We start from the raw sequence: 14147 nt of genomic DNA on the forward strand, positions 1-14147 counted from the left end.
ATTTACCTTTTATTTAGATTGACCACACACATACTTTTTTGTACCATAGCTAATGAATGTTTATACAAAGTGCCAACATACATAGTGGTAGTAAAGTATAATGAAAATAAATGTTGGAAAAGAAATTAAACTTTCTTTGTATGGGAACAGTGTTTTTTATATGAAGCATAGCAAAGCAAGATAATCCTACTATGTTTAAATGCGAATTTTATTGAGACAAATCAAAGGCAATGAAAAGGTAGACATAGTAGTTTTATTCTATTTTCAACTACTTTATTGGCTACAGCTGCTGTTTTTGAATGAAGCCAGTCTCTTATACTTCATTGTCAGCAGCCTGTATCCAGTCAATCTTTCACTAAGAAACAGAAAGTTCACTACCCTGAGGAATACTTCCATCACTTTGCTTTAACCACTTAGCAAAATAATGAAAGGGCCACTCTGTGTTAAGAAAAATTGCATTTCTATATTATTAGTTAAAAGTTTAAAATTGTGGTGCTTAGAAATATAGGACCTACAGGAGCGCTAACTAAACAAAGATGGTTCTTGAAACACTCTTACATGTTGCATTTGTCATTTTCAGTTGTGCCAAGACTGTGCATCCAGTGGTAGCCTAGATGGAATACTTCTAAAAATTTCTAGAATTAGCCTAAGTTCAGACGCTAGATAGACCAAGATTCTAGGATTTCACATGTCCTTGCAATGAAATATTGAGACTCCCATTTCAAAGATAGATTTATAGGTGCATATGTAACACAGGTTCCTCAAATTTCACAGGAATATCCAAAATAGATTAAATTCATATGGTTTTCTATATGAGACAGAAAACAGCATTGGATGTACTACCTTTGTGTGTCTGCTTTTACTAAAGGCTAAGTTGCATAATCCATAGTTTGTGGCCTCTGGTGCTTAGTAAGTGTTTTTACTGTTTTTTTGCAAGATAGTTTGCAGATCTACAGCATAATTTAAAAACAATTTATGTAATTGACAGAGCAAGAGATTCACATGTCATATCTTAAACAGTCATCTGACTGACATGCACCCTAACATGACTAAACCTTTCCAGTAGTGCATTAATTTGCTGCATGAAGAAATAATAAAATTCATTGTTGAACTACTTCGAACTAGGGAGGAACGTTAGTCTAATTCTTGTTGTACATAAATTTCAAATGTGTGGACTCTAAAGTACTTCACCTTAATTAGATAATATAGTATAATTAAGTCACTGGTTTTGAGCCTTTTCATTCACTTGGAAAACAATTTCCACATATAAACTAACATAGCTAATCAAAAAGTTAAAGAAATTTGAGAGAAAATACACATACTGTCCACATCAGAAGCAACTAAAAAGTGCTCAACATTGTCTGACTCTACTATTTCCTGTTCAGAATTTGGAAGTTTCACTTGGTAGGTTTCTATGTTCAGTATCTTTATATTGAAGCACAAATGTTCTGATACAAATGACAGGAGCATGCATTCCATCAACTCGAAGTTTTCTCACAAAATAGCCCTTAACTGCTACAAAACTTGATTTTCATATTCCAAAGAGGAACCCCGTTCTCTATTTGATGAACACTGGGATTATTGTTCCATAGGAAGGCAATCATTATGGTGCCTTTGGCACCAGCGACTGATTTTCCCCATTTACATGTTCCTACATATTGTTAATCCTTCCCTTGTGTACTGAAAAGGCATCTAGCATTAATCAGTAGCGAAGTGAATATCTTCTATTTGCTTCAAAGATATGTTTAAGGCCCCATTTCTCTGATGTAGAAAATGCATGATTATTCATTTCTAAAGCCAGTTGTGTAATTTACCTATGGTTGTTTTTCAAAATTGAAACATTGAAATACATAAAACCCAAGGTAGGAAAAGAAAATTAACTTTTAGATAGCTGTATAATAGCAAAGGATTTTCACTTTCTACAAGTTGAAGTGATGCTTAATAAAACATAATTTTTGCAAGAATTGGTGTATTTTATCAGACATATACTCTATCCAGCTTGTTTTTGTATTTTATATAATCACCAAAAATAAAATTACAAAACGCTTGTCAGAATGGGATTTTTACTGGGATCCTGGACAACAATGACATAAAAATACAATGTCAGAAGTGTAAGAATATCTCTAGGACATCTACAAATGATGCGGAAATTTCCAAATACCCTGTGACCAATGGCATGCCCAGAAAAGTTCTCCTTTTGATCTAAGTAAATCACAGCGTTTAGAATCCCAGGGTAAACTTCCCCCTGAATATTTCCTGCACTTTTCATGCAGTCTGCTACCTCTAGTACTTTTTATCTGCTTCAACCCTAGTGAAATATTGAATAAACATCTCTCAAGAATCAGAGAAATGGTCACCCAGCATTGCCCCAGTTTTAATTTCTGTGCACTGATGTTTGCAACTTATTGAATTGGAACCAATGGTAAGACTTGGTCAACTGTTGTCATTTATTTATACCAGACAAGACTAGAAGGCACAGTGAGAACAGCCAACCGATACATGGAATTTAAAATTTAGCTAAGATCTGTAACCATGAAGAAATCAAGAGTCTTGTCATGATTCCAGATATGGATGGAGTGTCCACTAAAATTTAAGCTCTATGAGGGCAGTTCTATGCGTTCATAGAATTTAAGTTTTGTGAGAGCAGATATTTTTGTCTGCTTTATTCACTGCCATAACTAGAGTAGAACATAGTTGGCACCCCACAGACATTTGTTGAATAAATGGATGAATCAATAATATATACAACATGAGAACAAAATGCAGAACAGAGAGTAAAACAGAAGATGATGGCCAAGAAGAAAGATCAGGAACTAGAAGTCAAATCAGTTAGTAAAATATAAATCAAGCAAGCAGTCACACAGACAAGAATAAGAAAACTCCAAAATATGAGAGCAAGATAGTCAATGAAGTACTTGAGCATAATAAAGATGACCTTTTTGGGAGTACTTGTTATGTGTAGCTATTGCTCTAAGTATTGTACATATGTTACTTCTTTTTGCCCCTCACATTATCCTACTATCATCATGTTACAGAAAGGAATGTAAGTCACAAGAAGACTCCATCCAGTTTAAGGTCTCTATTTCAGAAAGTGGTAAAAATTGCATTTGAATCAGAGCTTCTGTTCCTGAACACTTTGCTATATTGCCTCCATTTGGACTTCCTGAATATAATAAATATTAAATGGAGCCTGGCATTAGAAGCAGAGAAATGGATGCACAACAGTAGGAAGAGAGCTAGATTTCCAGCCAAACATTGAGGCCAGCCAGGAAAACTAATAAATCGGATTACAGTTTGGGCAGACACCAAATCCAAGGCTTAGTTGACCCAGGAATTCATGATGGAACAAGACGTTAGAAGCACATGGTAAGATATGGACAGATTATGAGAGCAGGTTGTTTTTGTCTTTTATGTCACACTTCATCCACTTTAATTTTCTTAGTCCTGTAATTTCCATTTTTTTGAACATTAAACAATTTGTGGGAATCCTCCCTAACTCATTTTATGAGGCCAACATCATCCTGATACCAAAGCCTGGCAGAGACACAACAACAAAAGAGAATTTTAGACCAATATCCCTGATGAACATCGATGCAAAAATCCTCAATAAAATACTGGCAAACTGAATCCAGCAGCACATCAAAAAGCTTATCCACCATGATCAAGTGGGCTTCATCCCTGGGATGCAAGGATGGTTCAACATAGGCAAATCAATAAATGTAATCCAGCATATAAACAGAACCAAAGACAAAAACCTCATGACTATCTCAATAGATGCAGAAAAGGCCATTGACAAAATTCAACAGCCCTTCATACTAAAATTCTCAATAAATTCGATATTGATGGAATGTAACTAAAAATAATAAGAGCTATTTATGACAAACCCACAGCCAATATCATACTGAATGAGCAAAAACTGGAAGCATTCCCTTTGAAAACTGGCACAAGACAGGGACGCCCTGTCTCACCACTCCTATTCAACATAGTGTTGGAAGTTCCGGCTAGGGCAATCAGGCAAGAGAAAGAAATAAAGGGTATTCAGTTAGGAAAAGAAGAAGTCAAATTGCCCCTCTTTGCAGATGACATGATTGTATATTTAGAAAACCCCATCATCTCAGTCCAAAATCTTTAAGCTGATAAGCAACTTCATCAAAGTCTCAGGATACAAAATCAATGTGCAAAAATCATAAGCATTCTTACACAACAGTAACAAACAAACAGAGAACCAAATCATGAATGAACTTCCATTCACAATTGCTTCAAAGAGAATAAAATACCTAGGAATGCAACTTACAAGGGATGTAAAGGACCTCTTCAAGGAGAACTACAAGAACCACTGCTCGGTGAAATAAAAGAGGACACAAACAAATGGAAGAACATTCCATGCTCATGGATAGGAAGAATCAATATTGTGAAAATGGCCATACTGCCCAAGATAATCTACAGATTCAATGCCATTCCCATTAAGCTACCAATGACTTTCTTCACAGAATTGGAAAAAACTGCTTTGAAGTTCATCTGGAACCAAAAAAGACCCTGCATTGCCAAGACAATCCTAAGTCAAAAGAACAAAGCTGGAGGCATCACGCTACCTGACTTCAAACTGTACTACAAGGCTACAGTAACCAAAACAGCATGGTACTGGTACCAAAACAGAGATATAGACCAATGGAACACAACAGAGCCCTCAGAAATAATACCACACATCTACAGCCATATGATCTTTGACAAACCGGACAAAAACAAGAAATGGGGAAAGGATTCCCTATTTAATATATGGTGCTGGGAAAATTGACTAGCCGTAAGTAGAAAGCTGAAACTGGATCCTTTCCTTACTCCTTATATGAAAATTAATTCAAGATGGATTAGAGACTTAAATGTTAGACCTAATACCATAAAAACCCCAGAAGAAAACCTAGGGAATACCATTCAGGACATAGACATGGGCAAGGACTTCATGTCTAAAACACCAAAAGCAACAGCAACAAAAGCCATAATTGACAAATGGGATCTAATTAAACTAAGGAGGTTCTGCACAGCAAAAGAAACTACCATCAGACTGAACAGGCAACCTACAGAAACTTTTTGCAATCTACTCATCTGACAAAGGGCTAATATCCAGAACCTACAAAGAACTCAAACAAATTTACAAGAAAAAAACAAACAGCCCCATCAAAAAGTGGGCAAAGGATGTGAACAGACAGTTCTCAAAAGAAGACATTCATACAGCCAACAGACACATGAAAAAATGCTCATCATCACTGGCCATCAGAGAAATGCAAATCAAAACCACAATGAGATACCATCTCACACCAGTTAGAATGGCAATCATTAAAAAGTCAGGAAACAACAGGTGCTGGAGAGAATGTGGAGAAATAGGAACACTTTTACACTGTTGGTGGGATTGTAAACTGGTTCAACCATTGTGGAAAACAGTATGGTGATTCCTCAAGGATCTAGAACTAGAAGTACCATATGACCCAGCCATCCCATTACTGGGTATATACCCAAAGGATTATAAATCATGCTGCTATAAAGACACATGCACATGTATGTTTATTGCGGCACTATTCACAATAGCAAAGACTTGGAATCAACCCAAATGTCCATCAGTGACAGACTGGATTAAGAAAATGTGGCACATATACACCATGGAATACTATGTAGCCATAAAAGGGATGAGTTCATGTCCTTTGTAGGGACATGGACGCAGCTGGAAACCATCATTCTCAGCAAACTATCTCAAGAACAGAAAACCAAACACTGCATGTTCTCACTCATAGGTGGGAATTGAACAATGAGATCACTTGGACTCTGGAAGGGGAACATCACACACCGGGGCCTATTATGGGGAGTGAGGAGGGGAGAGGGATGGCATTGGGAGTTATACCTGATGTAAATGACTAGTTGATGGGTGCAGCACACCAACATGGCACCAGTATACATATGTAACAAACCTGCACATTGTGCACATGTACCCTAGAACTTAAAGTATAATTTAAAAAATTAAAATGAATGTATGTAAAATTATAAAAAAAATTTGTGGATTATCAAATATTAGTATTTACATTTTAGTTCCTGATCTGTTGGTTGATTAAATATATATAACAAAACACTACTAAAATGAGAGTAATTATTTTTCTATGCACTTGTATTTTGTACTTTCTAGGAGCATGTGTGTAATTTTAAAAAGTAAAAAAAAAATATTGAAGACATGTTCTTTACTTAATTGGCATGCCATTGTGAATTTGGATTGTTGAACCATTGGATGCAATTGGACGGCCACAGAAATGTAATCTAAAGAGTTGACTTTAAGCTGCATTAGGGTAACTACCACTCATTAAGTTCTCATTTGTTATCTGCTTGTATATTAATTAGCGCAGGTTTTCTCACCCTTGGCACTGTTGATATTCTGGGTAAGATAATTCTTTGCTGTGGGGAAATGCATTTTAGGATGTTTAGCAGCATCCTGGTTTCTATCTACTAGATGCCAGGAGCAAGCCTTTATAAGAGTGAGGTGCTTAGGGCACAGAATTTAATGTGCTCTTGGATTGTACCTCACCTCACTGTGGTCCCATGTGACAGATAATGTCAAATGTTCCTTTAAGCGACAGAAAAATTCTACTCACTGAACCACTAAGTTAGAGGAATATGAATAGTTTTAGCAACTACATTACAAAATGTATAAATGAAGTCTATAATATAGAAGCTTATTTCTCATTCAAATAATAGCCCAAATATGTATCACTTGCCATGAGAGACTTTTTCCACGTGAACATTCAGAGATCCAGGTTATTTGTGCATTGTGTCTCCAACATATTCTGAGCCCCTTATTTTCTGCTGGTGGACAGGGAAAGAGACAAACGAAAGAGATGCTGTTCTGCTGGTCATTGGAGGGGCAAACACATGACTTGAAAGCTGTATCTCAGATGTATCAGACTTTGGCTCACCATTACCTCAGCTACAGCTCGGTCACATGACTATTCCAAGGAGATCTGCAAAATGTAGTCTAGTTGCGTGCCCAGTATAAAGAAGAAACACATATTTAATGAATAGTTTGTGCACACATCCTAGAGAACATAGAAGCAACGTTTGTGTGAAGAAAGAAAAAAAGAAGGGGACTGGGAAGAAATATGCCTCCTACAACTGGAAATGATTCAAAAGCATGTTGACAGAGAAATGAATAAATAAGTTGGAATGCATTCACACAGTTTAATATACAAAGCCATAAAAAAAAATGGCCTGTATCTAACCATGACATCAGGGATGAACCTTTGGAAGCATCAAGACAAACTAGCAAGTCCTGGAAGATCACACTATTATATCTAACTATAAAATTTAAAAACAATCCCAAAATTATGCAGTATACTCCTTAGGCACATGATAAAACTAGAGCAAGAAGCTGGTAAACACAGAATGCAGAATTGTAGTTATCTTTTTAAAAAGACACAAGTGGGGTGGGACAAGAGAATGGCACAACGGTAGATGCAAGTTATTGGAAATGGTCTTGTTTGAAGGCTAAGTGATGGCCTTAATGTTATGCTTCATATTATTTTCTTGGTAACTTAAGTATAATATTGTTTATGCATACATAATGCATTACAATAGAAAATATTAATACAAAAACATCAAAACAGAACAAACACATTAGTATTTAGTTAGTATGGAACATCATATATTGTTTGAGCATAAAAATAAAAAAAATTAAAAAGACTATTCACTGAAGAGTTCATTCATGTTGGGATGAAAAATCAAGAAATAATCTTTTGGAGCACAAATATAGAGAAATAGCATCAATTTACCAAGATCAATGTTGTTTGTCTATGGGCCAAGTAGTTGACAGACCCTTATTATATTCAAATACCCTCAATTTAGTTACCAAATTAGAATGTGGGCTTGGATGCTGTCTGAGCTGAGGACTTTCTTTCGCCTCTTCAGATCCCTGTTTGATGTATTTTTTCATTTTCAGTTTGGAATCTATTGTGGATCATAGGTACTGATCACATTCTGGGGCCTCGTGGACAGAAAAAACGGTGCAAGAAATTCACTTAATCTTTCTTTTTCCTTTTCTCTTCTAATATCATAGGCATGCTTCTAGGGTTTCATTTAAAGTACAGCATCATAGAAATATCTCATAATTTAATTGGCAATGGATGTGTTATAAGACTGTGTTAATTACTTAATAGATGAGAGTATTTTAAAAGAGATTTCACATGAAGTCAAAAATACCCACTACATACCCATAAAAATGTAAAAAACCAGACCTTCTATTCCCTGTAACATTTAGTTATCATTTAGGTTTGAGTGTTCAAAGATATGCATATCGTTCAAGGATCCTTTTTTGGTAAAGGAACATATAAAATCTCAAGCAGATAAATTTGCATAGGGATGGTCATGACATTTTGACAAGTTTAGGGATGACACAGAAACTGTGATGCCTGACAGACGTTAGTGTCTGGTTCATTATTGTCATAGAAATTTTGTTTAAAAATATATTTGACAAGCTTTGTTATGTTTGATGCAATTGAAAAATATTGTTTGTGCAATTCCTTTGATGATTAACTGACTAGAGTTTTGATAATGCCATTGAAGAGAAAAACAAGGAAGCATCATTCCTAGAAACAGGTACCCAGCAGCACAGAAAATGATCCACATTTTTCAAATTTACCTTGAATACAGCTGTTGGATGAACATAAAATTTGAATAGTTGGAAGAAAAATGAGATATGGAGCCTAGCATTTATAATGAATTATCAAATGTGAGTAATTGCACTCAGTTGAACCAAAACACTTAGATTTTTGAAACTGACTCATCATTGTAATAACTTCCTTTTAAAAGCTGTTTTGTGCCTAATAATTTCATATATCATCAAAGTGCTTTGAAACATAATCTCTGCTATTCGTTTCATTAGATAAGGAAGAAGTGAACTTTAAAGTAAAATTTTCCCTGAAAAAAAATCTATTTTTACATGATATAATGATTACCACACTATTTATTCTGACTGTCTGGATTCATGATCTGGCTCTACCTGGTAGCAGCTGTGTAATCACAAAGCAGTTTTTGGAGAAAAATTTGGTTTGCAGAAGGAAAATTTACCAAAGAGAAAGAGCATGAGATTATATGCAGGATGGAGGTTAGACAGAAAAGGAAAAATCTTGATTTCACGCTTGCTGATATGTTAGTTGTTCAGGGCTATGACCCAGAACCCAGGACCTGTGAACTTAAACTCAATTGGCATAATTCTTCCTATTTGGGATAACCATGGTATCTGATTTTATCACATCTGCAGGGGAACAATATTACCAGTACATACTATTGCCTCTCTCAAAGAATAAATGGCATTCATAAAACTATTGCTTTTTCCTAGAGTTATAATAAGAAAGGGGAGTACAAGAAGGCACTTGTTTGATGTGACTCTGTCTTTCGTTTTACGTCTTCTAAACTTCTTAATTTTGATTGATTTCCCCTCTATACCTAGTGTTTATTGGAACAACTACTTTCCATTAAGTAGGAAGAAAGACTTTTATATACTGGGATTTACAAACCCTTATTTTTTTTATTTTTTATTTTTTACCAGAAACACTAAGAGACAGGTAACAGCTGGCCATTAAAGAATAAAGTAATACATAAAAATTTCACCTGCATTGGTTGAATTTAAGACTTGGGCAATAGTAAACCAAGCTGTGAGGCATTTTGAATTTTCAGGGTCACATTATGCAGTTGTGTCAGGAGACTATTTACTGGTGAGCAGAGACCCCAAAAATGCAGGCCTTTTGAGCCTTCTAAAATCTGTGTTTATCATTCCATAGAATGTCAAAAGTTTTACTGCATGTGTTTCTATTTTGTTCAGTTTTGCATGTTTTTGAATGCATATAAATGAAATCATACCATAAATATTCTTTAAATATAGGTTCTTTAATTAATTATCTCTAAGATTTGACCATATTGTTCCATTTAGCCATTATTCACTGGTTCTCCTTCGACCTACTATTCAATTTTCTGGATATAATACAATTTATTTATCATTCTCCTGTTTATAGATATTTAAATGTGTCCATTTCTTCTTAATGCAAACAGCGCTACTTAAACACTGTCATAGTTTTCTTCTGGTTACATACAGGTGGCTGTTTCTAGTTATATACAGGTGTTGTGGTCTGATATATGACCCCAACACAAAACAAGAAATTTGTTTTACTTGGCAATCAAGTAAACCAAAAGTTTCACAAACATCAGAAGTAATCCTTATTCAATGCAGTCTCATATTTTTATTCTATTGTATTGTATTTATACTCTATACCATGTTATTTTAGGTTGTTAACCTTCTGGTTACCCTCCAGGGTCACAACCATAACGCTAAGAACATAAAAGTTGAAGTTTATTTAACTTGACGAATGAATTCAATTGAAGGCTGGTTCACTTTTACACCCATTTATTTGAGATTCCTCTTTTACTGAATGTTGGGCATTAGAAGATTTCCTGCCAGATGGGCATCTTATAAGTATGCCGTATATATACAAATGTATATATACATATATACATTTTTGCACATACACACACACAGGATTATTTGTCAATTTCAGCAGGAGTTTAGTATCTAATCTGCAGTGTGGCTAGAAATGGAAGTCCTCGCTTTTTGGAATCTTAGGAAGTGAGACATATTAGAATTTGTATTTCCAGAAGTACTAGATGACCTTGTTATGGAAAAATTTCCCATTAAAAACAAACAGATACTAGACAAAATATAAAAACACATAAAATTATAGCTATTGGTAGAGATTACAGATCTACCAAGGTGGCAAGAAATTAGAACACAATCCCACAGAGTAGCAAAGCCCAGGTTCTCAAGGAGAAGCTATCTGTGGACATTTGCTACTACTTCATCTGCCGCCAGTCATTTGCTCACTTAAAAGCAGCCGCTGAAAGGCTGAGAGAAATTCAAATGTAAACATATGGGTAAACAGAAATGGATATTGGCTATATAAGGCAATGATAAAAGAAGCATTTTGGCAATATATACATCACATGGCAATAATAGCACAAAAGGTGGGAGAAAAAATGAAATTAAAGTAATACAGTCCTTATGTTTTCTCAAAAGTGGTAACAGTATTAACATATATTAGATTTTAACAAGTCAGAAAACACATCGAAATCACGAGGACAACCCCAAACGGAGATTTAAAGAACGTAGAGCTTACATGCTAATTAGGGAAATGGAATTAAGCAATAAAGGGTAGCTACGAAAAACTACATCAATTGTTACAGTTATTGGGAAAATAATATTTTTTTCCCTGAGAGCTTGGAAATGAATGAGAATACCTTCTATTACCATTTCTTTTCAACATTGTATTCAACATCATATTGCAGGTTCTAGCCAGTGCAATAAGGAAACAAAAGGTATAAAAATGAGAAGGAAGTAGAAACTCATTATTTGTAAGTGACACAACTGTGTATGTAAAATATGTAAATGAATCCACATATGAACTTAAAATTAATAAGTACATTTAGCAAGGTCAGGGATCAATATTATACTTCTATATATGAGCAATAAAGAAGTAAAATTATATTTAAAATTCATACCACTTACAAAAGCATAAAAATTGTACATAATATAAACCACTTAATGAATATCTACCAAAATGACTAAAATTTAAAATACTGGCTAGGCATGGTGGCACACACCTGTAGTCCAAGCTACTTGGAAGCCTGAGGCAGGAATATCACTTCAGCCTGGGAGGTCGAGGCTGCCAGGAACCATGATCTCACCACTGTATTCCAGCTTGGGTGACAGAGCAAGACATTGTCTCTAAAAAAAAAATAAACTAAAATAAAATAGGCTGGAAGGAGTGACTCATGCTTGTAATCCTAGCCCTTTGGGAGGCCAAGGCAGGCGGATCACCTGAGGTCAGGAGTTCGAGACCAGCCTGGCCAACCCATCTCTACTAAAAATACAAAAATTAGCTGGGCATGGTGGTGCATGCCTGTAATCCGAGCTACTCGGGAGGCTGAGGCAGGAGAATCGCTTGAACCTGGGAGGTGGAGATTGCAGTGAGCCAAGATCGCACCACTGCACTCCAGCCTGGGTGAAAGAGTGAGACTCCGTCTAAAAGAAAAAAGAGTAATAAAAATAGAATGAAATAAACACTAACAATTGTAAGTGTTAAAGAGGATGTGGAGCCGTCAGAAGTCTTCTAGCCTGTGCAAACCGACTGTTAGTATGCAGGCAAAAGAGAAGCTTATAGGTGTTTGCCAAGTGTTTGCAGCAGCATTATTTATAATATCCCCAAACTGAAAATAGCCTAAATATTCATCAATAGTAGATGACTGACAATAAACAAATTGTGGCATATTCCTAAAATGTAACACTAAATCACAATGAAAATGAACTCACTATGGCTACCTATAACAATGGTCATGAATCTCACTAAATTTTATTAAAATGAAGAATCCCAACACAGATAAATACAGATTTTATGATTTCATTTTATAAAAGTTAGCAAAACTGATCTATGTAGCTAGGAGTCAAGATAATTGTTAATATGGAGGAGGAAGGTCAGAGATAATAACTGAGTAAGGACATCAGAGCGACTTCTAAGGTCCTAGTAATACTTTATTTCTTAATCTAGGTGGATATGGGAAAAGCTAGAAATGAATTTTTATTAATAATCCTTATTTTTCACTCCTCTCTCTGAGCTCTTTGTCATATGACTTTAGAGTTTCTCTGATAAAGGCAGAATATATCTCCCTATATGACTTGCTTTAATTAATAGAATGAGGCAGAAATGAAGGTATGTCTGTTCAAAGCCTAGGCTTCAAAGGCCTTCATACATTTTTTAAATATTTCATTTTAAATGTCTGTGGGTACATAACAGATGTTTAAATATCTCATGAGGTACATGAGATATGTTGATAGAGGCAGGCAATGTATAATAATCACATCATGGGAAATGGGGTGTCCGTCTCCTTAAGCATTTATCCTTTGTGTTACAAAAATCTGCAATGCTTCATGCATCTGTGTGTCATCCTTACGCAGAGGCTATGCTAACCTCTGTAACATTTCAATTTTAGTGTATGTGCTGCTGAGGTAAGCACCTGCATGCATTTCTATTTGCTTTTTAGCATTTCTGCAATACTATGAGTAGAACATGTCTGTGTTAAAATACAACAAAAGCAGGGTGGATGGGCTGTAGAGCAGAATATACCAGATGTCTTACTCTGGTTGTGTTGTTGTAACAAAATACTTTAGACTAGGTAATTTATAGAGCACAGAAATGTATTTTTCATGGAGGCTGGAACCCAAGATCAACGCACCAGCAGGTTCAGATCTAGTAAGGGCCTCATCTCTCTTTCCAAGTTGGTGCCTTGTTGCTGCATCCTCTGAAGAAGAGGAATGCTGTGTCCTCACCAAGTAGAAAAGGTGGAAGGGTTGGAAGGACAAAAGAGAGAGAGGCAAACTCCCTCCATTGTGTCCTTTCATACTGATATTAATCCACCCATGAGGGCAGAACCCTCATGACCTGAATACCTCCCCAAAACCCATCCTCCCAACACTTGCATTGGGGATTATGTTTCTACCAGATGAAGTGTGGGGATACATTCAGACCATAACATCAAGTAAGCTGCCCCCATCAAATGCAACCTATAGCAAGCCCCATTGGTATTTGCAAATGCACAAGTAAGCAGCTAAACTGCAAACATAGGAGTAATGCCTGACATGTGGGTTCTGCTCTTGGTTGGATTTGGTAGGTTTTGTTTCGATGGGAAAGTTCTGTTTCATATGTTTTTCATTCTCTTCCACAGGCTAATAGGCTAGACCAGGTGTGTATTTCTCATGATGACGGCATCAGCTCATGTAGAACAGCATTTTACATAAGGTCTCTTGGATTCTTGCCTTGGAACTAGCTCTCCATAAGATCTGCTTTATTCCATTGGTCAAAACAAGTTAGTTAGATGCCCAAACCCCAAATCCAGGGGCAGAGAAATGTCCTCTTTTGTGGAAGAAAATGCAAAATCTCAAGGCAATAGCTTTAATCAGAGGGATTGTGAAATATTTGAGCCATTAACACAATGTATGACGCCTAGAAGGATGTCACACAGTGAATAAGTAATTACAGCATAATTCATTATTTACAATTGTATTAAGTATTATG

General features: G+C 35.8%; 1 non-coding gene across 1 annotated transcript; it reads right to left on the reverse strand.

Annotated features, from left to right (window-relative positions):
• Positions 1 to 12985: 12985 nt before the first annotated feature.
• On the reverse strand, positions 12986 to 13089 carry LOC135965801 (U6 spliceosomal RNA). The gene has a single exon (XR_010578914.1). It is a non-coding gene; the product is annotated as a U6 spliceosomal RNA (small nuclear RNA).
• Between the last annotated feature and the right edge of the window lie 1058 nt (positions 13090 to 14147).

This window comes from Macaca fascicularis, chromosome 10 (assembly GCF_037993035.2).
Source record: "Macaca fascicularis isolate 582-1 chromosome 10, T2T-MFA8v1.1".
Classification (NCBI taxonomy): Eukaryota; Metazoa; Chordata; class Mammalia; order Primates; family Cercopithecidae; genus Macaca; species Macaca fascicularis.